At 32.6% G+C, this 25,433-nt stretch overlaps 1 protein-coding gene across 1 annotated transcript in view; it reads right to left on the minus strand.

Annotated features, from left to right (window-relative positions):
• LOC113399501 (serine protease inhibitor dipetalogastin) overlaps nt 1-24,171 on the minus strand; it is a 78,028-nt gene extending 53,857 nt beyond the window's left edge. Inside the window, exon 1 of the mRNA XM_026638645.2 lies at nt 24,021-24,171. The gene's annotated coding sequence lies outside the window, so the exon portion shown is untranslated. The remainder of the gene's footprint in view (nt 1-24,020) is intronic.
• Between the last annotated feature and the right edge of the window lie 1,262 nt (nt 24,172-25,433).

Genomic DNA, 25,433 nt, shown 5'->3' on the forward strand with positions numbered 1-25,433 from the left:
ATTTGGTTCTTTATATTTTTTTATGTGTGGGTAAGTGTGTCTTCGTCATGTACAAATGATTTTGAAATTGAGATAAAAAGGTTTATTCCGAAATGTTAATTTTCTTTTTAATTTAATTTAAATTTCGTAAAGATCTGATGATGAGTTTCGAAGGAGAACGGAACTCTTGTATTAATTTCTATTAAATTTTATCAATATGATTTTGTATATAAAATCTTTTTTTTTGCTTTATTTATTAATCGTCAAAGATAAAACATTTCATCAAAAATACTTTGGGCTGAATGTAGTTTGCCCATGCTTTGAAATCTCATTTTATTTTTTTATTATATTAATATATTTGTGTACGTGTCCAAAATGAATTTCAAAAAACGTCAATTCGAACAAAAGATGATTTTAAGTAACACAGATATGACAAGCAGACGGATGTTAAATATTCGATATAAATGTCATATTGTGAAGACCGCTGCCTGACCTGTAATGTTATTAAGCGCTTTTCAGCGCTCGTCAAGAGTTTTTTGCAACACACAAAAAAGTATAGGTACAATGTTATCGTCGAGATCAACGCAGACGATCGATTGCCAAGTAACAATATGCTAAGCTAATTTAATTTGTTTTGATTTTAAAAAATGTAAATACGTGTTGAGTACATCGTCCCAGTTAGCTTTCATTTAATATACAGTTATATCGTGTATTTTCATCGGCGAATAGATCGAACATCTTAACGAAGATTGCGGACCCAAATACGAATTAGTATCTATGGATTTTTAATTTGCTAAATTTAAATGATGTTCCAGACAGGCGAATAACCTACCTAATGGGAAGTGGTCACCAACATGGTCACCAAAATATACATATGTATACTATAATTTATATATATATATATAAATAAACTAACATGACTTTGTATTTTTAAATGTCGAAAATGAGTACTGAGTTTCTTGCCGGTTCTTCTCGGTAGAATCTGCATTCCGAACCGGTGGTAGCTTCACTAAATATAGTTTGTTAAATGACGATTCAAAAATACTTGTAAAAGCCTATTGAATAAAGTATATTTTGATTTTGAATACTATGAAAAATAATCATCCTTACATCGCCAAAGCATCACCAAGCTTGTGAACTAAAATCATATCTCACTTGTGCCCGTAATTACACTAGCTCACTCACTTTTAAACTGGTATAAAACAATACTAAATATTGATGTTTAGTGGTAGAATAAATCGTAGCTAACCAGTCAGAATTGCACAAAGCCCTAAATATCGACAAATTCCCAGAAGTATACTGGTTTGAGCTTTACATTGCTTTCCCTTAATTAACCCAGAAGTGACAGCAATTAACCCAGTTACCAATACCACTGGCTGACTCATTATGAGAACCTCGAATCGATAGGTCCGATTGACTTCGAATTTAGCGTAGCTACTCTTTTCGTGAAGTAAACGCTCACTAAGAAAGTATTTCAGAAATTACAACTTCAAGTGGGAGGGGTAGCTTGGTATAAATTTTATAAGTATGAAATCGGAACGGACAACCACTTACAATATAATCGAACATAATGTATTATGTGTAATAAATTTACGTTAATTGTTAAACGTAATTAATGCAATTAAATCAGAAAATCAAATGGCGCCATAAAACCAGCTCTCGTGATGTTTATGATCTTAATTAAAAAGTCTATCATTTACAAATTAAAAATTAATTATTATCGAGAAATAATTACACGTAAAATTGTATATATATGTAGATATATATACATATATAATTTACAACATCCACGGGCTCACGGTTGCAAATACTAAGTCGACGCTATTTTATCTTTAATGTAATCTTGTATTGAGTAATACCAGATCTTGTCTATCAAGGCTTTTTTGATATGAGCTTTAAATTTTTGATAGAAATTTTACTTACTAAAAATTAGCGTTGACATCAGGACAAACGGATATTATAAATAAATAAATAAATAAATATTGGACAACATCACATACATTACTCTGATCCCAATGTAAGTAGCTAAAGCACTTGTGTTATGGAAATCAGAAGTAACGACGGTACCACAAACACCCAGACCCAAGACAACATAGAAAACTAATGAAGTTTTGCTACATCGACTCGGCCGGGAATCGAACCCGGGACCTCGGAGTGGCGTACCCATGAAAACCGGTGTACACACTACTCGACCACGGAGGTCGTCATTTCGATCTTTCGATTTATTTTTTGTATAGTATTATAAACCGAAGACAGATTAACATGGATCTGACGAAACGAGACGTCAGTCTACTTCACACGTCGATGCGATTTGAATCGATTTGAAAGTGAATCGTAATAATTACGATATTTATAAGTGACGCTTTCAATTAACAAACTGACAGGCATCGATTAGCTTTTTTGTAAATATTAAATTAGAATTTTTTAGAATATTTTCGTGTAACTTTGTCGAGGATCATTTGTAAGCATTTCTTAAAAAAAATTGAATTTTATAGAAAAACTAATTTCGATACGCGGCAGTATGTTAGGGAAGGGCAGGTCTTCGATACTCTAAGGCCTTTTCTATTCACATAACAAACAGACAAATAAACGTATTGCCTCATTTATGATATGACTATAACTCACGATATGTTTTGTTAATATACAATTAATTTCGTTACCATAACTATGGGCCGTACATACAATCGCAAGTATAGCAATATAGTCGTACATATTAATGGTAAAAATAGGAATGTCATTTGCTTGCTATTATTATAATAGACTACCTGTGCCCGTGACGTTGCGCGTTGTTTGAATTTAAGTTATTTGGATATTGTAGCGTGATTTTATTTTTATTCTATATATAATTCTAAAATAAAAGTAGCCTAAGTTACTCCTTATTACATCCGCTATCTGCCAGTGAAAGTCCCGACGAAATCGGTTCAGCCGTTACAGAGATTAGCCGGAACAAACAGACAGACAGACAGACAAAAATTGTAAAAAATGTTATTTTGATATATGTACCGTGTATACATATGCATTTAGTAAAAATGGGTTATTTTAATATTACAAACAGACACTCCAATTTTATTATATTTATAGATAGAGTAACAAAAAATGTTGTACGAGTCACACTCCAACTTAACCAGTTTTTATGAAAATCAAAACTAATTGGCAGCGTGACTGGTAACAGGGAACAGGAAATTGGAAGCGAGAGAGAAATTAGGCAACTACCAATTGCTAGTAGTGTAGCCAAAATTTTGTCGCAATCAGTTCTGTATGTTATTTCTTGTTGAATATGTTGATGTACATAATTACTCTTTAAATCAAAGAGCCGAATAGAGGATTGCGGATTCAAAACAAGATTATATATTATCATCTCAGTATTTGAGGAACCATCGTGAGGAATATGGCTGATGAAATTGCCATATATGTATCTATAAACCCACATTGGGCGCCAACATGGAACAATCTCCAAGCCTTAATAAGATAGAAGACCTTTGGAACACAAAAAAAACTATATTTATGTTTGATTTTGCATTAAATTACATTAGTAGCCTCTAAATTTCCCACTGCTGAGCTAAGGCCTCCTCTCCCGTTGAGGAGAAGGTTTGGAGCATATTCCACCACGCTGCTCCAATGCGGGTTGGTGGAATAAACATGTGCCAGAATTTCGTTGAAATTAGATACATGCATGTTTCCTCAGGATGTTATCCTTCACCGCCGAGCACGAGATGAATTATAAACACAAATTAAGTTTAAACCCGAAATCATCTGTTAAGATGCACGCGTTCCAACCACTGGGCCATCTCGGCTCATGTTTGAATTATTGCGAATTAAATATAGCTAAAAAGCACAAAGCCTGTCGGTTTTTGCGTTTGGACTGCTCTGATTAACTATACGATCCGCTAATTGCAATGAAAGCGATTGCAGATAGCGCTACAGACTGAATAGAATCAATGGAAAAAAATATACAAACAGTTATTCGTATTAGTTTGATAGCTTGCTGTGATTATTGAGTCAATGATTTTGTTTATCTGGGCGTCAAATCACTAGATAACCTTTTTACATAATTTCACTAGTTTCCGCTCACGTGTGAGGAAGTGCTAGCCCCTTTTTTCTGTATTTCTGACCACGTATATGCACAATTTCATGATGATAAGTTGAGGAGTGAGGGTGTTAAAACGTAACAAACAAACACGTACACTAACTGATTTTCACATTTATGACATCAGTTAGGTTGAAAGTCGAAAGAATAAGCATACGTATTCATGAGCTTAGTTTTGAAATTGTAATTATGTTGCTAAGCACTATTTTAATGTGCCCTCGTATCAAAACACTGTTTGAGTATGTATTCCTTAAGACACAGGTTTTCCTAGTTGAAACGTCAAAATTCCAATGATTTTTGCAATACTGAGTTTTACAAATATGTAATTCTTATTCAAAAAACAATGAATGCAAATTTCAGCCCCGTTACTCGGGAGTTACAGTCCTCCTAGCTTACAGTAAGCGCATTATATTCTTTAAGTCTCCCTTCTGTCAAGTACGGGCTGAATCCATGAACTTCAATACAAAAAAATCTAAATCAAATAAAATATTTATTCAAATAGCCTCACAAAAGCACTTTTGTATCGTCATGTTCAAGTGTTGAGTTAAATTTAAAGGTACCACCGTTTCGGAAAGTAGATTCTATCGAGAAGAACCGACAAGAAACTAGTAGTTACTCTTTACCACCAGAAAAATACACATGTTCCATACATTTGGTAATATCTACTATTCTATACAAATAAATAAAAAACCTTTATACTTCCAATGAGAAGCGAAGATACTCATACGAGAACTTTACTTGAGCCGAAATTTTGAATTGAAAAAAATTGCTATGAAGACAGTTGTAATGAGAGAAACACGAGCAAACAATGGAAGGAAGACAATACACGGACAGACAAAATGGGGATGTTGTTTTATTTTGTTAGCTTCTGTTATGATTAGTATATATATATTTCTATAAAAGTAACGCGGAGATATTTTAGACTTACAACATATATATACATAAAATCACAATATAGTTTATCTGTGTCTGACAGATATGATTAGCATGACGGATGATACTCTAGTGACCTAGCAAATAAGCATTTTTGACGTCCATAATATGAACTAACATGAGTTAATAATTTCTCTATATCAATAAAAAAATATCGATTGAAGAACTATTCTGACTTAAAATCAAAATGTTGTATATTATAGTGTTATTATTATATTTTACGTGGTGGTAGGACTTTATGCATATCCGTCTGGGTAGGAACTATCCACTCATCATATTTTACCGTTAAATAGCAATACTTAGTATTTTTGTATTCTGGATTGAAAAGTGAGTGAGCCAGTGTATCAGGCACAATATGTTAGTTCTCAAGGTTGGTGGCACATAAATGATAAATATTTCTTAAAGCACCAATTTTTATGTGCAATGGTGACCACTGTTAAGAGGCCCATTTGCCAGTCCGCCTGGTAGGAGGCGTCGTATAGGTATATGAGACCAAGTACAATTTGTTTATATGTCGGTATAAATAAATACATCAATCACCTTAATCACCATTTTCAAATCTCCTAAAGCAAATGTTGTCTCATAGAAATCGCACGTGAGCGTCTCGTTTGCTCTACACATTTTTAAACATTTATATGTTCAATGAAGAATGAGTAAATAAACAATAATTTTATATGATTACAATTTATTGTATTATATATTTTACTTGGTGGTAGGGCTTTGTGCAAGCCCGTGGGTAGGTACCACCCACTACACAAGCAGCAGTACTCAGTATTGTTGTGTCCCGGTTTAAAGGGTGAGTGAGCCAGTGTAACTATAGGCACAAAGGACGTAACATCTTAGTTCCCAAGGTTGGTGGCGCATTGGTGATGTAAGGAATGGTTAATATTTCTTACAACGCCATTGTCTATGGGCGGTGGTGACAACTTACCATCAGGTGGTCCATTTGCTCGTCCGCCTACGGATATCATAAAAAATATATATATTCCTTTAAAACTATTAATAATACCATTTTCCTCTTAAGGTCCTAACTACTGTTCAAACCCTTAATACAAGAAGCTTCCAAGAAAGCCAATCGCATCCGAACATCGATAAAGGAATAAAAACAACGTGCGAATCGTATCACGGCAGATAATCAACTTAATAAAAACTCGACCTGGTTTGCGAGTTGATTGTAAATTTTATTTCAAACAAGTAATTGCATTAAGAAATAATTGAGTTGACATTGTCATCGTTTTATATTTTGATACAAATATGCTGCTAACATTATTTTGGTATTCAAATATAAAATGATAGTTATCAGGAAAGACAAACTTGATCTCAAAAATCTTATCAAATCTATTTGAAATTTAAGGATAATTCCAATTTGTAAGTTGTGGAGAAATGATACACATTTGTTGTCTTTTTTTTCATTGGGCTTCACGAATTATAACATTTTGGAATATATTATATACTAAAGTTCTACCAACTAGTTGAATACCTCCATATTTTTTTATATTTTTTTATAAATTAGCTTTTCGAGATATCTTACCTAAAGAATATAGTTTTAAGTATTTAAATTTAGAATGTTCTGTAATCGTTTCAGTAATAAAAGAAGATATAAAAATTACAAAACGAAAATGGGGTAGCATTCGGTGTTAATAAATTTAATTCACTTTCATCACTCCAATTTTTCGAACGTCTACAATAAAACGATGCATGCCACTCAATACAGTGAAATACCGGAGCATTTCAAATATCTCTTGGTATCCGACCATTTATATAAACCGACCAGTCTTAATACCACCCCAGTTCACATATAAGATACCTAACGAAACTGGTACAGAGTTCCTTGAAATGGATAAAGCAGGTCTTCTTAAAATGGACGGTGTGCACCATGATATACACCCCATTGTTGTCAAGAATCCTGAAAGACTTATTGGCAAAGCGACTGATAAACCCCCGTCTACTATACGTCCTGGATGCAAAATAATGGGAATAGTTTGAATTGCGATGATAGAACCGTGGTTTTCAATAAATGCTTGAAAGAGAACTGGATCAAGCTACTGATGTATGTTATTTTGGCATGTATTTATATAGCCATATGAACCAAATTCGCTTGGAAACGTAATCTATGAAAACTTGTAACTTACTGTTCTGTTACTTCCAAGAATAGAGGTAACGCTTTCGATCTTATCTACATTTCTCAGTACAAGTGAAATGAAATACTGTATGTAACAAGATATTGTGATATAAAGTCATATACATTTAAAAAAATGGTTCGTGTTACATAAAAAATATGTCTCTGAATTAAATAGGTATCAAAACAATTTCGCAAAATTAATAAATATGAAAATATACATTAAACTTTAACAGTTTTCAATAATGTAATTTGCGTTGGTAACAAATAACTTCGTTTTATTTTATAATAAGCGTACAGGTTATGTAACAGTAAAATAATCTGATTACAGCTAAAACTAATACCACTCAGACGAAGCCACAAGAATTAACTATAAGCTCAATATTAGTATTAGTTCACGAAGGTATACCTCCGTGAACTTTTCATAGACTAAAATTGAATTTCAAATATTCCCAAGATAGCATATTAAAACGGTACTCTTGGGGACATTATTTGCAAATCACTAGCAATAATCCCCACAAAAGATATTTTATTGGTTGCAATTGTGGGACAAGCACTTAAAATTGAAATTCAATGCTAATATCTGATATAATACCTGGAGATACGACTCAGAATGGATTGTGATTAAGTCGAAATCAAGATACAATACAGAATTCTAAATTATTGTTGAATACTTTACAAGTGGTCGAGTACGTGGATGAAATTTTGAAAACGTTTGTATTTATAAAACGCTCACATTTGTTCTTTTAAATGTCCTTAAAAGGACATGTGATTTGTTTAGTGAGTGAGTTCTCTACTTATATGTTTATTAATGTTTTATTTTACGTTGTTATCGATATCGTTGCAATATAAGGATTGTAAATTTTGTAATACTTTTATTATTTGATTATTATTTTTTATAAAATCCCACTTAAATATTAATAGTTTTAATGTAAGACGTTTTGAATTGAAGAATGTACCTATCTCAGACAGACGTGTATAAATGTACACAAATATTATACTTTACCATCCGTGTCAACCATATGTCAGTTTTCAAAGACATGATTAGTTTCAAATACTATCGGCTACTTACCTGTAAAAGAGAAAAATCATAAATTAAATAAAAATTGAGATTAATCAACATGTGTAAGAACTAGAATAATACTATTTTTGACATAAAAATGAAATATCCATCAATTTTTGCACCTAAAGCAGATATTCAGTCAATCAACTTAAGCGGTAAAATAAGAAACAAAAATTATGGATTGTAAGCATTATTTATTTATTATTATGTTTTTATAGTTTAATGTTAATGTATTTTTGTTCTAATTTATATAATATAGAACATTGTCTTTTATGTTGTCTTGTGACGTAATAATTTGTTGCAAGACTAATTTCAAGATCTATAAACTCTTGGTTGCAAAGAAAGCCATAACATTATCCTTAGACGCAAGACGCGTTGTTGTCAACTAAAAAAGAAAGTGCGTAGGTCTCCAACGAGTTATACAGAAGTCTGCAGCATTTTAATAGTAGCCTACATTTTTATGCATATAACACATTTTTTGACAAATAAGAGGCATTTGACCAAATGCAGCACGCCATTCTACCCCTTAAATATCCGTTGATACACATTAAATTTGCATATCCCGTGTTTTAACATACTAGGTAGTTTTAGAAAACGATCTGAGGTAGCATTTAAGATTCACATCTCGTATTTATTGGAGACAGAGGCGGGTGTGCCGCAAGGCAGCGTACTCGGCCCCACATCTAATAGCATTTGTTTGTTTCAAGCAAAGTTAACAATAAACGGTTTAGTTCGTTGCCAGCGTAAAGTACACTTTACGGTACTGATTTAGCGCTTGGATAAGTTTCTGCATGAATTCAATTACAGCTGAGATCAGTGACCCGACCGTTGGATGCATTGAACGCGGCCAATGGCTAAAGGAATCTACTATAAATTTTCAACCATTAATTATACCTATTCTGTCATAACATTCTGTATCAGAGCGAGATATACGATTGTACGGTAACGTCAGTTATACAATTCCACTGAACGCTTAATAGTTTTACAGACGTATACGGTACTACAATAAAATTTATATTCGATTTGATTTTATAGACTTATTTAATGTATATTTAAATCGACCTTTCAAATAAATAACAGTAATAAATTAATCGATACTCAGCTCGCGAATATGCAATTTATGTCTCCTTCACACGCATACTTTACAATAGTGTAGTTCTTTATCTATAATGATTGTAGTCTTCGTCAGATAAATTCCGAACGAACAATTTTAATTGATCCGGCCGAGTTGTAATTGATACCTGAATATGCATAAGGCAAATTATGTCACCGTTCATCATTGAAAGAAGTCAATATTCAATTCTATTGAATGATGTATGAGAAACACCTATTGGCTCGTATTGGGGGTAAGATCGTTTCGTACGCCGCGACGGCAGACGGCATAACCTGTCTTATTCCGTCTACGGCCACGTTATCTACTCCTTCATGTGTGCGGCGTGTTGCCACTTCCATGCTAAAAATATATTAATATAATTACCAAAAATTTGTTTTATTAATTGTACCATTCTTTTGTTTCAAGAAAACATCAATTTTGATGTTATAAATAGAAGGAAAGGTAATGAACATTATTACTAAACTATTTAACAATAAATATATTCAAAGTAGGTAAAAAACGCACATACATTAGCTGATTATTATCATTTATTTCGTCAATTGCAATTCGTTTAATTTGTAAACACGTTCATCGGTATTAATTTATAAATTATGCAAAATTATCTTCTATAAAATGTTGTCTAATAAAAATAGCTATAATAACAAAAAATAAAGCAAACAGTAAAACGTAAACCGTTTCATTTTTTTTACTTCTTATGTCTAATAGCTCTGCTGGAGTTGCTTGAATGCGGGTTGCCTTATTAGATAAATATGTTCTTATTAAACTAGCTTATACTTGTCTGAGTTTACATAACATTTTTTTTTTATTATACTTACCTCTTATATACCTACACATATGCTAAATAGATATTATGGTAGGAAAAAGTAAGGCGGCCTTACAAACGGGACACCTAATGGTAAGTGTATGGTAAGTAAAATATTAACCATTCTTTACACCGTCTCTTGTGCCTGCAGTTAAACTCGCTCGCTCACCATTTATACATATCACAATAATACTAATGTTGCTGTTTGCCGTTAGAATACCTCATGAGTGTAACTTATCTTCTATGGTTACTTCTGTAGTTACAACAACAGCAGAGGAACGGATGTCGGAACTTATAAACTTGAAGTAGAAGCAATTAGGTACAAAATAATTTTACGTTATATTTTTTTCTATAATCAAATCTAAAGGGATCATAAAAGGTAAGAATTATATAAATTTATTGTTAATAACAAGACCATTATATAAATGATACCTAAAATGTCGTTTATGATACAGGATAATTAAATTTGATTGGCTAAAATAGGTAGCAAGTTTAAATTAATTGATAACATTTGTATAGTTTTTAAATTTATTCTAAATCTATTTATGTTTTAAAAAACATTGTCAGAAAAAAGAAAAATATTAAATACAGTAAAATATTCCTATTTATTCTTTGAATTCATTGTTTTCGTAACAAACAAAGACTATATGATTTTATATTTTTAGTTTTGCTTTCTCTGATCAAAGATGTTTAGTTTCCCAGTATACTTAGTTATTCTAAATATTTGTTATTATTATATTTATATTACGATTATTTCATATACATACATATATATATATATACATTATATTTATACCATAAACGCCTCCCCCCCTATTTCCGATTTGCCTACAGCTTGCCTAACAGAGAATGCTTTCAGGTATTCGGTCCGCATTGTTTCCAACTACACACTTCCTTTTTGGATAATAACTTTTTTAAATAAGATAAAATACAATCAAAAAGGACTTTCTTGTTAAGGCATTCTTTGAATTCTTTGAGAAAGAAGACATATTCCATAAATTAAGTCAATCTTTCAGAATTGGCAACAGAATTATACGTTCTAAGACGCTCTGTCTCCGATTCAAAGCGATGAAGATTCACGACGACACAAGGAGATACGTCGTACTCGTTCATTTGAATAATGAATTATAATAATATGGTACTTATTTGCAATTCAAACTGCAGGTCACTTACCAACTGAAATATCAGTTCAGCATTGTAACGATTTCACGAAAGTTTCTGGACTGTTAGTATACTATAAATCTTGCAAGATTGGCGCTACTGAATTTAGTTACTTCATAATACTATATTAGTTGAGTTGTCTAGTTCTCAGTTGAGAACTATCAGCATTACAGGCAATTATAACCAAATAACAGTATTTCAAGTTTACCTACAGTTAAGCACCTTTATCCTGTAATAACAATTTACTAATTCTAGTTCCTTAATATTAAACAAACGCCCATTTTTCATTACACATTAAGAAATACGGGTACGTAAGTGGTATTCAGTGAGATGTGATCGTAAAACTGTAGAAGCGGATTAAATACTTGTAAACTGTTTAAAAGACTTAGCTCACTATTAGCACAGTGTATTAAAATTAAACATTATGCCATCACAATAAGGTCACCCGAGTTCTTAACAGTTCTCTTCAATGCTAATAATCATTTGGACTATCTCTTTGGTAACTTTGGGAAATTAATGTGCGTACCCTTTAATAAATAAGATATCACCCACTAAACCCTTAATTATTTTCCATATTTCCTTAAGATCGTCCAAAAGAACACAGTAGAAAGTTTCTCCATAAAACAAATACTCAAAAAAAACTATACTATAAACTTGCAATTTGATGGTAAATTGCATGCTACTTTGAACCGCAAATGACTCGTATCCTGATCAACTATAATATCGATAATAAAAAAATAATAATAACAGTAACGTCAAAAAGAAATAAAATCGATTTTAAAATACCGTTACAAATAAAAGTCAACGACGGCATTAAAGCAATTTCGAAATGCATTGATGGCTTACAAGATATAGCAGAAATAATTCATGAATACCTCGAGGCCAACGTGCATACATATTAAAGTAAATAAGTTAAATATTTCCGGCACCGTTGTTGATGATCGGACGTATAAATAATTTATTTAACAGAAGCGTAAAGCTGCAGTTAACTGGGCTTCTACGTAAACGATCTTTAATCTCTATGGAACAAATATTTATAATTTCCTTCGTAATTGAACATTAGTATTCAGATTTGGCCACAATTTTATCTGTTGTTTGGAAACTAACTGATGTTATTATTGAAATTTTTACTTTAATTGTGTGAAGTATTCAAATAAAAGTGTGCAAGTTCATGTCGTTTATTATTGTCTACAGACTTTATTATCTGTGTTTGTGAAAAATTGATTAAAGAATAAACACTTGATTTTATCTATATTAATATAATAAATGCAAGAATAATTCTGTCTATCTGTTAGCTTTTACGGCCAAACCGTTTGGAAAGAAACAAGCTTGAACCCTACCTATCACATGACGACTAAACCGTAAGCGAAGTCGCGGGCGACCACTTGTATAAAATAAAACAGAACTACGTTAAAGCTGAATGTAAAAACAAATAAACAATTACTATTCCATAGATCGCTTTATTAAAACGCAATTTCGCTCCGAAAACCGCGGAACTGATAAAATATAAAACAAAGAATTTATATAAAAACTTTTTGTTTGTTGTAATAAATTATTACTCGATGACACAACAGTTTTTTTTTTTTTAACTTTTTTTAACGACTGCAGTGCGCAATGGACCGCATCGCGAGCCATGCATATTAGTGATTGATGGTTTTTGATATTGACCTCTTTGTTTCGGATTAAAACCTTTTTTCACTTTAACCATTAAATTCGTCAAATACTTTTATTTACGTAGGAATTATTAATATTGAGTAATAAATCAACATGTTTCATCTGATGGCGAAATCTTTGGGAAGAATGCGAGCAGTATTTCTCCGATTCCCCGCGCGGTGTTAACCACTTACGATCAGGTGGTCCATAAGCTCGTCCGCCAATCTATGCCATAAAAAAAATTGCCATTGATGAAACCTAATGTTTCCTTACAATGTTCACCACAGATCGCGAGATGAATTATAAACACAAATAAAGCATCTGAACTTTGAATAATCGGTTAAGATGCACGCGTATATTAAATAAGGCCGCTAGTATTTCGACAAAAGTGACTTTGTCCAGTATTTTGTTTACTTATTTAAATTTTGTAGCGTATGTCACGTACGATAATAAATTACCAATTCGAAATACAGGAGAAAAATAAACGTTCCATTTTTAAAAATCATATTTATATTTTATTAAAATGGGCTTTTGTATTTTCGTTTTTTAAATTTATAATCTGTGCTCGAAATATCGGCTCAATATTTGAACTATTTAAAAACACTAATGGGTAGAATTTCAGAAATTAATAATAACTTATCAAAAAGGCGGTGGTGATCACTTACCATCAGGTGACCATTTTGCTCGTCCGCCTACCAATATCATTAAATCTGTCTCTTTAGTGTAGTGGCTATCTTATGGGATGTCTCAAGTACAGGGTTCGAATTACGGATTGGCCTAAAATAAGTTATTTTGTCATTAAGAGATGTTCATCAGTCATCCCAAGGAATAGGAAATGAGCAGTATTACAGTTCCATGTTTGGGAAAACATGTAAACAGATTATATTAGTGAAATAATAGAGAGAATGAACTAATAAATTTATTTTCTTAAGAATAAAAACGAGTATCCTTAATTCGGTAAAGTTACGCCATTAGCAAAGTATACTTCGAATAACCATATAACTAACATATAAACCGTCGCAATTGAAAAGCCATCATTTTCTATAAAAACTATTCCTATAATATTCCAAGAAGAAACCAATCGATACTACGATCTCATTCACCAATTGATTCAATAAGTATTTAAATTAATTCATAACAAGCCGTCACAATTACGAGTACATTGACCCCGATAGCATCGATGTTCAGATTAAGGTCGAGCATTCAATGCTGTATTTGTAAGATCGGAGATGATTTTAGGTTAAGCAAGATATAAGTCGGTCAAGTGTATTTATAAATTTTTAATTTCACTCTACTCGAAAGTTTGCCTAGATTCTATTATTATTTATCTTATCTATACTTATATTCTAAATGTCTGTCTGTATGTCTCTATGTATGTTCGTTCACGGCCAAACTACTGAACCGAATTAGATTAAATTTGGTATGAGCCAAGCTTGAACTTCAAGGAAGGACATGAGCTTTTAAGCCCCACAAATTTGTATTTAAAATTTAAACAGTGTCAAAAATGTTAAATACATATCGACCGTAATAGATACTCAACTGTTTAATTATTATTTCTCTATTTCAAAGATGATGGCAAATGGTAAGTAGACATATCCATCGCTATAGACATTGTACTGTAGGAAATATTAATTATTCCTCGTATTGTTCACGAGTACGTATTACGCTTACAAGAGAGACCCAACCTTAAATATACTACGTATGCTGTGGTGAAGTCAATGTAAAAGTCAAAAATCTTTATTCAATATAGAAATGATTACACTTTCTTATTGATAGTCAAAAATCTACCACCTGTTCGGAATTTAACGCCTCGGACATGAGAAGAACCGGCGAAAGAAACTCAGCGGGATATTTTTATTATAATTAGTTTCATGGTACGTGTACAATAATAAACATATTTTTGATCTGTTGAAGAATAGATTTTTGTTTTTGTATTGCCAATGCGCAACTAACCTTGAGAATTAAGATGTTACGTCCCTTGCGCTTGTAGTTTACAATGGCTTGCCTACCCTTCAAGTCGGAACACAACAATATTAAGTATTTATTTTTTGATATAATGATAAATGGGTGGTACCTACTACCTAGAGACGGGTTTGTACAAGGATCTACCAACAGATAAGTAATTAAGTTTATAGGCGTTGACATACGCCGAATATCAAAGTTTGAGTTGCGTTGATTCCTTTTTTCTCAGTAATCTTTACCGGAAAACTTTATAATATGTGTATATATATTCCGGTATCCTGTTCATTTCAAAATAATATAAAAACAACAAGAACTGTTAGAAATATGCTAAATAGATTACTTTGCATAAATTTCTGAGGTCATTGTTATTAACTTTTCTTTCCTAATCTATATTTTATAACATTTTTTATTTACATCGGAATATTAAGTAACACAATATTAAGGGAGCCTTCGGCTATTTTGCAGGATCACATGATCGTTGTGATTCATGCGTTCCTGCAAAGTCCTGCAAGCCTAGTAAATCCGTGCGGGGCGAGATGTGTCTAAACGGAGCTCCACGGAGTTCCACGCGACACATATCAAAATAAAAATATTATTTATTCAAATTGGCTCAAAAAATGACTTTTGAATCGTCATGTTACACTGTTGAATTAAATGTGTAGCTGCCACGGGTTCGGAAATTAAATTCTACCGAGAAGAACCGGCAATAAATTTAATAGTATTACTCATTTCCACTATTTTGATTACAAAGTATGTCAGCAAGATTATCTGTAACACCCAATCGAGAAAATTCAACGTATATACACTCTCGAGAAGTCCAAAATAGTTTATATAGGTTCGTTAATACTCATACATTTAACATCTTTCTAATCATTTAATATGATATGCTACTATATAACATATAAATTATTTATAGACATTTATTAGTTCTACATAATTTAAGGTGTGATTCACGAAGCATAAACAATATTTATAATTAATTTCTCACGGGATTGATACATATATATTGCACAAAAAAGTTCGTAACGTTTTTATCGATACACCGGTTTCTGTGTCGGTGGTATTTCCTTCAAAACGTGTTATAATAAAATATGTCATAAAAATTATGAATCCGAATGTTATATCTTGTAAGAAAAAATAATTTATCACGTTTAATGCATTCCGAAATTAAAGAATTCGTGTCAATTACGCTATTGGCCTGCTCTACTCTCGATAAATACATATGAAGGGAATTTGATGATATATATACCATATACTTTATATACTAAGCCGTGACGAATAGGCCCAGTGACAAAACTTGAACCGAAACCGGATCGTGGGATCCAATCCAAGGAACCACCAATAAGCATTATGTACGTAGTTTTTTTTTATGTTTCAACTCGATCTCTTCCTTGGGCTCCTCCAAGATAGTTCCTCTAGAAATTCCCCTGAACGTTTCGGTTAAAATTCTAAAAGTGTCCACTGCAGCGTAACAAAATAATCTCCTATAGAGAGGAAACCTTTACATGGCCAATTACTTTCCTTTATTCACGTAAATACGATAATATTAATTCTTTAAACAGCGCCATCTATCGGGTCACTGTACTCTATCATTAAACTATCATATAATTTGAATATGATCGATATTCATCATATATAGACTTGTTAATAACTTGACTGCTCGCAATCTATCCGATCGTGTTAATATGACCCGTCGTCTCGTGAAAACATCAATTATACTGTGTGACTGTGACCCCAATCGGTCAAGTTGTTAAGAAGTTACGAGATGACTAACAGACGCGGTACCAATTAAATATACTTACAGATTGTCTTCACTTGGTGGTAGGGCTTTGGTCAAACCCACTCTACGTTTAGAGTGGTACTACCGACTGATCATATATTCTACCGCCATGTAACAATACTTTGAATTGTCGTGTTCTGATGTTACCAAAGTTGGGAGTGCATTGGTGAAGTAAGTAACGTATGTCTATGAGCAGTGGTGGTCACCAGCAGATGGTACATTTGTCTTTCAGCCCTGGGCTATAAAATAAAAAAATAATCGAAAAGAAATATTCGTCGTCCCATAATATAACGTTTTCGTTAAATTCAATTTAAATGAGAAATATTGCTTTTTCAAAAAACCTTTAAAGCATCTAAACAGTAATATAATAACAATTTTTATGACAGTTTCTTTGTAATTACAAATTTTGTACCTTTTAAACTTAGTCTTATTTAAATAAAAACAGTAAGTTTAATCATGTTTTGTAAACATGAATAAGTATTGTAAAATCTCTTGTTAATACTCCAAATTTAAAGCGCGTGAAAATGTAAAGTGCAACCACTAAGGCATTCTCCAAACCGTGCTGCATCTTATGATATGAGTTTTACTTATATTGGTTTAATAGTTACGCATTACAAGGTATTACACAGGCAGACAAAAATACTCCACTTTTATATTAATAAATATATTGAAATACTCGTACGTAAGTATTCAAAATAAATTTAAAATCTAGAATTTTCTCATGTTATGTTTTGAAGTCACTTATACTTTAAGTTAATAATAATAAGAATCGTATTAACTCTCATGTACAATGTACAGAACAAAGTACACACATTAACTGTAATCATTATATCCAGTAAAAGTATCCGAGTCTATGTTTGCATTTAAATGTATATATATTATACAACAGTTGCATAGAAACGCAACGAACCATCTCGCCAGGATTTCCGTATACATTGTTCAACGGTGTATCCATTTAGAACTGTATCACTCTTACTTCATTGCAATTATATTTTTAGCATGTCCAATCATTTTATACAAGAGCAAGCTCATTCTTAGGATCAACTTCCCAAACAGTGAGAGCCGCCTTCCAAGGCTCGTAAAATAGGTATTAATTGGGACAATAAAATTCTAATCTAAATTGAAAAACGATGTAAAAAATTTGTATTAATTTATTTAACATTAGAAGTGGATATATGTACGTTGTTGATTTGCTCGATTGGGCATTACTGATACGACCCCCCCCCCGCCCCTGTGCTCTGTGTTTGCGGAGCAAAGTGTCATATGTCCGTTCAGCGCAACGTCTTCTCACGCACGTGAAAAGTCAAAAAGCGATAAACGAAATTGACTGTAAAATCTGAAGGAGATACGGATCAAAATAGCGTATCACTGTATGTTGGTTTTCAACATTTCACAAGTTAACGAGTGACGTTTCAAAGAATAACACTATTCGGCTAAATTGCGTAGCTTTTAAGCTTAATTTTTATTTACAGTAAAATCTTCAAATTAATATATTGAATCTGTCTGGATTAAAACTGTGATGCAAATTAGGATTATATTTATCGTTGATTTCTTTCCGTTGTTACAAACATTAAAATTATTACCGTAGATAAACACATTTGCAGCAGACATTATTACAGATATAAAAATCTATTTTATGGTTTTCGCATATGTTTTAAAATTGTTTTGTAAAAGTTCGCTTATAAAGCGCTCGCAACGACAAATTATCTATCCGACTACATTGAAGAATTAAAGTGAGTTTGTAAATCTCCTACTGCTGGGAAAAGACCTCTCACAATTGAGAGTGGATTGGCTTATTCCACAATAATACCACAATGTTGATTATTGGATACAGCTGACATAATCGTCCGACTTACTCAGGTTTTTACTTGACGTCTTCACCGTCGAGCAAGAGATAAACAGAGCGATATTCCGATGGATTATTTATATAGATATATATATATATATGGCCCGGGAAATGATACTTAATACAAGAACATAACTTAGTACAGGAAATACGTGCGAAAGTGATTCCGCGGGTTCAAACATGTTATATATGGATATGATTACGATTCTATACCACAGAATTTCACTCTCTGTTAAGAAAAATTACTATACAAGATTATTTCGAATTAACAGAATAGGGAAACCGCATACATATTTCTCACAATTGGAATCCTGATAGAACTATCATACAAGATTACGTAAGTGTGTCTGCACACGCACAAACACGTTCCGGTCATTGACAGCGAACTAAATGTTCGTATTAATCCCATTTCGGTAACCAGTTAAGTTTCATGTGGGTGATAATGTCAGTTTTGTTTTATTTGAAGATATTATCGGCTCTTTATAAAGAGCCGAAGTCCAAAATTAATATCTGTATGCAACATAGAAGGATTACGCTCACATTTTAACAAAATGCACCAAATGCCTAATAAACACATCAGATGATACTAGTAACAATTAATCTTTCGGATATTCTCATAAGATTCTACATTCCGAACGAGTAGAAGCTTTCCATGAAAATTAATCTTTCCACCTGATGGTTAGTGGTCACCACCGCCCATAGACAAAGGCGCTGTAAGAAATATTAACCATTCCTTACATGACCTATGCGCCACTAACCTTGGGAACTAAGATGTTACGTCCCTTGTGCCTGTGATTACACTGGCTCACTCACCCTTCTAACCGGAACACAACAATACAGAATACTGTTATTTGGCGGTAGAATATCTGATGAGTGGTAGGTACCTACCCAGACGGGCTTGCACAAAGCCCTACCACTAAGTGTAATCTCGTGAAATGACGATTCAAAATTGCTTGTAAGAGTCTACTTGAATAAATTTAAGACAATCTACATCCATAATAACACAAGCATATTAGACTAAGTTATCGTACGTCGTTACCGTATAACTTAGCTCATATCTGTCAGAATGTAAATAAAAAAATAACGTCCTTTTAAAATAAATTATTGCAATCGTTACAATATAAACGACGTCAAAGAGTCGATGGAATAGCTAATTATTGTTGTAAGCCGTAAGCCATAGCTTGTTAAAGGATATGAATTAGCTTAAAATAATGTGCTAATAAAACTCATTAACAACATGCTTTCTATTTTGGAATAACATTAAACTCTTATTAATATTTAATTGACAATCTATATTTATAGTGTTATCCTGACCGACATTTTGCATTTTTGTCTATTTTTTAAAGTAACCAGCCAGTGTTAGGGGGTTTTTGAAAGTTTAAATTAAGAGGGGAGGGGCTTTGTAATGGTTCGTGTAACTATTTTATACAAGAACAACTTTTACTAAAGTCCTTTTCGGTAGTTATTACCGACGAAGTGGGTATTTTTTTATTATGTTTGACTGTCATTTTTTTATTAAAAATTCCTCACGTCAAAGACAAAATGATATCGATTTCGAACCAATACAATCCAATGCGTCAGAAATCTTAGACCTTTTGGTCTTCGAAGGTGGACGACAGCCGAGGAGCCAGCAATGAGTGATGAAAACGGCGTTAGAGTGATGAACACAACATGTAAGTAGAGAGGGATAAATTACATCTGAACATTTTCGTAACCTCCCAGATCCGTAAGACAGCCATCGCTGTTACCAGACCGCAGTAACGGCGCGCTTACCTTTCTTGGGTGAAAAAGGACCAGACGAGTTATTACCCAGCTGTCAATACCTCTCTCTCCTGTATTGCTCTTTTCGTTTTTTTTTTTTTTACAATACAAAACAACACCGCCTATATGCTAATACGAATACTCCTATAATTATGGACACAGCAATTAATACGACATAAAAATGAGCACATTTTTATTTCATTTCAACATAAATTATTGGTCTTGAAAAACGTGTCAATGGGAATTTTTATAAGTTTATAAATATGCGTCAAACGAAACGTGTTTTCCAGGCGTTGATAATTGATTTCGAGATCTCGACGGGTCTAGGTCTAGTCCAGGGACTGTTTTAAATTAATTATAATTTCTGATCGGTAATCGAGTGAGCAATTAATGCATTCCTGTGTGTTTTTATCTTTTGCGTTTTTCTTTTTTTTTTTTAGTTGATTGCTTGAACAGTTTTAACGCATCATTAATGTAAATTGTTAAGCACAAATTATACATCGCTTTTAAAGTTATTTTTGTTTACAATCGTGTCTAAGGAGACGCGTTGTTTATGACTCGGGTATATATTTTATGTAATATGGTCATACGTTATTCTAAAGTGCTCGTTAAAGATATTTACCGCTGGTAGGGCTTTATGCGTGACCGTCTGGATAGGTACCACCTAGACCACATTTCAGCATCGTTTTGAAACAATTATTACTCATAAACATCGCTCATAATTCGATGCGATGGTTATTTTACACGACTGACAAAATCTGGCACAAAGTCAATGACATTCCATGGTAGGGGATGTTAGCACTGCTTTCCAAACTTGTACTGATCCTTTTTTTGTCTTGTAGTCTTCAAAGACCCGTTGTCTCTCTTGTCCCTCTTGAGTTCTCCATTTTAAGGAATAAATAATATTACTATTTACTATTCCAATTAAGCTTAACGTTTATGGTAAGCTTGGGAACGACATTAGCTCAAGGGGTCAGGATCAAAAGTGCAACTTTTTACATTGCTAGGATAAGAAAACCATTGTGCTATTGAAGCCAAATAATATACTGACGTTTATATGAGTTTACTCATCTGCTTTGAGTTTGATAAGCCTGCAAGCTTTAATCTCTAGTCGACATCCCATCATAATTTTTGGATTGCAATTTTAGCTTGTCTTCTTGGTGTCGTGTGACAATTATTTTTCTAATTCTTCCGAACTACTATTGAGAATTTATTGACTGAAAGCCTCATTAAATTTTTATTGATCCGACCCGGGATTTAAATCCAGGACCTCGACATCACAACCCTATGAGCCACTAAAATACCGAGGCAGATTCTCTGATGTTCTTTTTTTATAATTAATTTATTGTAAATCTAAATATGGGTAACCACTCTGTACGAAAGCCGATAGTTCTGTTACGTATTTATAAGCCAACACGCGAGCAGATTTGTTGCTTAGGCTTCAAATCAATTACCTTACCTAATAAGGGAAGGTAAGGTAAGGTAAAAAGGAGACATTAACCTCTAGTAACTTTATTTCAATAAAGCAATAAGCCTTTGCTAAAGGAAATAGAGCCGAGATGATCCAGTGCTCAGAACTCGTGGATCTTAATCCAAGTGAGTTCGATCCGGACAAAAGCTTCTGGATTTGTGTGTGTTTAATTTGTGTTACTAATTCGTCTCGAGTTCGGCGATTAAGGAAAACATCATAAAGTAATCTGCACCTGCCGAACATAATTCTGTTTTATTCGATCTCCCACTTTGCAATGGAGCAGGGTGGTGGCAGAAAATCCAAGCCAATCAAAAGAGTAGGCTTTAGCCCTCGAGTGTGATATATAAAGGTTTTTACTTAAGGCTATTACGTTCTTTACTTTTTGTATTTATATTTACTTTTGTAGAAAGACTATATTCTAAAAGGTATCTTAACTTTTGAGCTAGCGTAGAATTCATCAAAAGGTAATAAATACATTAAAAACGTTACCTAATATTTGTTTGATGTGACCTTGGAAGGTAGAAAAGTACGGGTTATCGAACTGTGGTAAGCTGATAACTTGTCAATTTTGAGTCAGGTAACGTCAAACTCCGTTCAGAACAAACGAACGCCCAAAATAAGAAAATAAAGTTCTAAAAGAAATAAATCGGCTTTATGCTAACATAAATATAACTATATATAAATATAATGCTAATATAAATACATGTAACTTGGAAAGTATATTATTTTTGGATGAAATTCGAATTTTGTTTAAATTTCAGAGTAGAATAGAGACAGCTCATCTTAAAAAAATAAATTTCGTAAGAGTTTTTGTCTAAGTTAAAATAAGCCCAAGCCGTAAGCGCTGACAGCCCCGTCTTAAGCACAACAAGAGCCTGGGTGCTAGCTGTATCAGGAAATATCAGGAGATAAAATATTAAAGGAGGCCCTCTGGACCACTTCACCGATTATCAAAGTCATAACCATCATCAGCGAGAAAATGCTCATACCAACCAACCTGGATTAGTAAATGAAAAGTGAATATTGATTTTATAAATTTTACTTATATTTTAATACATTTGATGTAAAAAAATTTAATTCAATTATGAGAAGTTTTTCTTTATTATTTTAAATAATAAAACAAATGTAAGGTAAATGTATTAAAATTATTTTCTTAATATCATATATATCCGAATCAAGATGGGGCAGTCGACAGAACACGCACGCACGCGGATCTCGAACGAACGATGACGGTTAAAATCCAGGGAAGCGTAATTTTTTGTGTGCACTTTTCGTTTTATAAACGTGCTTATCATCAAAACTATAGAGTAAAATATCGCGTAAAAGATTGGGAACTAAGATGTTAAGTCCCTTGTGCCTGTAATTACACTGGCTCACTCACCATTCAAACCCAAACTGTTTAGTAAAATATGCGATGAGTGGGTAGTACCTTCCTAGAAAGACTTGCACATAACCCTACCATCAAGAGATATTAATATTGCTATGCCCATACTATTGTCTACGTTTTAGACATTAAATTAACATCTACTCGCTGAAATTGTTCGTGAATGATCATAAAACAAAATTTAAATTACACAGACGGTCCCATATCGAGATATAAGTTACCTTGTTTTTATTACATCGGTAATCAATTCCCGCAAGATGGTCGATTACAGTAATATATTCATGGATTATTCTCGTGTTGTAGGACAGTGCGATTCTATGAATTCAAAATAAACGCGTAACGTCCAACGGCTTGATCGAGGACAGGTTTATAAAAATATTGTTCTCGTCTGAAAATAGCTATTCCCTTACGGTTAATATTTTTTTTCGATTTATTTTTTTATTTTTGTCATTTTCAATTATTGAAGTTATCAAAAAATATATTGTATTTCAGAAGTGATTTATGGTTTATTAAAATTACAGAATAAAATGCTTATTTTACTATAAATAGTTAACGATTTATTTATAAATATTATTTTATAAAAAATTAAATATATATAATTTTTTTTATATAAAATAAAATATAACATCGTGGAGTCCTGTATGGAGTCCTATGTGGAGTATATATACTAATAATAAAAAATTTAAAAAGTTACTAAGTACTAAACGACCTTTACCGACTTAAGTAAGAAAATAATCACTTCATTCGAGTAAGATTAAGAAAAAAAAAACATAATGATGTTCATATTGATAAACGCACGAAATCCACAAAAAACTTTTTTAAATTAGTTTATATTTTTATCAGAAAAATAATCCATACAATTCATTCATAAACGAAAAAAAATAATACATATAATTGCAACTTACTCAAAATTTTCCAAAACCACTCGCTCGCACTGCACTAACGAAATAACGTAAATAATTTTGAACGTTCACGGCACACGTCCGTCCCGGTCGCCGACTCGGAGCAAACTGGATCCGCGAAGGTCTCCTCATCGGCTATTATACCTCGTATACTAGTTTCCATCGTCTTTCACTAGTAGTCAGCAGCGCTTTCTGGGTTAATGAGGAGTCCGATACAACGGCTGTTCTCAGTTTTCTAAGCGTTTTCGCATGGCGATGGGTTAAGCCGCTAAGTTGTTATGCTGCCCTGGTACTTGAGCTACAGGTACCTTTTTTTATATTCTTTAAAACTTTCGTCGTCTTATAAAAAAGGCACATCAACAATTAAATTGTGTTAAACCAATATATCTCTTCTAAATAATAATAACATTCCATATATGTCCAACGCCTTGGCCAAGATCTGTCCTTCTGTTGAAAGTTGAATGATTAATTCCATCGCGACATTCGAGTGATTGACCAAAGTTATACGAAATAGAATACTAATTGCTTCGAATCGAATCCAGCTGGTATCGGTGGATGTCCGATTCTTCCAAGTCATTGTCTTCATCGCCAGCTTCGGAAGTCCGAGCTTCTATTCGAAATGTCTTCTCCTTTTACAACACTTGCTCTACAATCCAAACGAAATCAAAATGTATTTCTTTATTCAAGCAAGTTCTTACACATTTTTTGACGTACGTACTTTTTTTGTACGGTATGAACTCAGTCAGCAAACAGATGCACAGGTTCAATGTTAAAAGGAACATCTATATCTTATAATCATTATTAGATCTTTTAAACTACGGAAAGGATTTTAATACATTTTTCATCAATAAGGAATGTTTCCAGAGGAAGATTTTGATTTATAATACATCAAATCAAATCAAATCAAAATATACTTTATACATGTAGGCTTTTACAAACACTTTTGAATCGTCATTTAACAAACTATTTAAAGTAAAGCTACCACCGGTTCGGAATGTAGATTCTACCGAGAAGAACATGCACATTATAGTAGAGAAAAGCCGAATTCAATTTTCCTAGCCAGAACAAAAATGTTATATGTTTGTTTTTCAGTTAAAGAGTTGTACATACATAGACCCTTCTCGTAACCGTGTGAACTAGCTATAAAATAAAAATAAAAATATAGAACGATATAAAGATATTATTATGACTACAAATAACTATAAAATGTTTACTCACGTACATTAATAAAGTATAAAATTAATTAATTAGCAACACATAATCATGGAATTGCCAGTCTTAATAATTTAACAGTATCGAGTGTACCTGTTTTGGGTTAAGTAATAAATACTTTAAAAGGCAATCGATAAAAAATATTATTTAGCATAATTAGCGGAAGGGTTCATAATGTTTATTTGGGTTAAAATCTTGTAACTA

The sequence above is a fragment of the Vanessa tameamea genome, chromosome 25 (genome assembly GCF_037043105.1).
Source record: "Vanessa tameamea isolate UH-Manoa-2023 chromosome 25, ilVanTame1 primary haplotype, whole genome shotgun sequence".
Lineage (NCBI taxonomy): Eukaryota > Metazoa > Arthropoda > Insecta > Lepidoptera > Nymphalidae > Vanessa > Vanessa tameamea.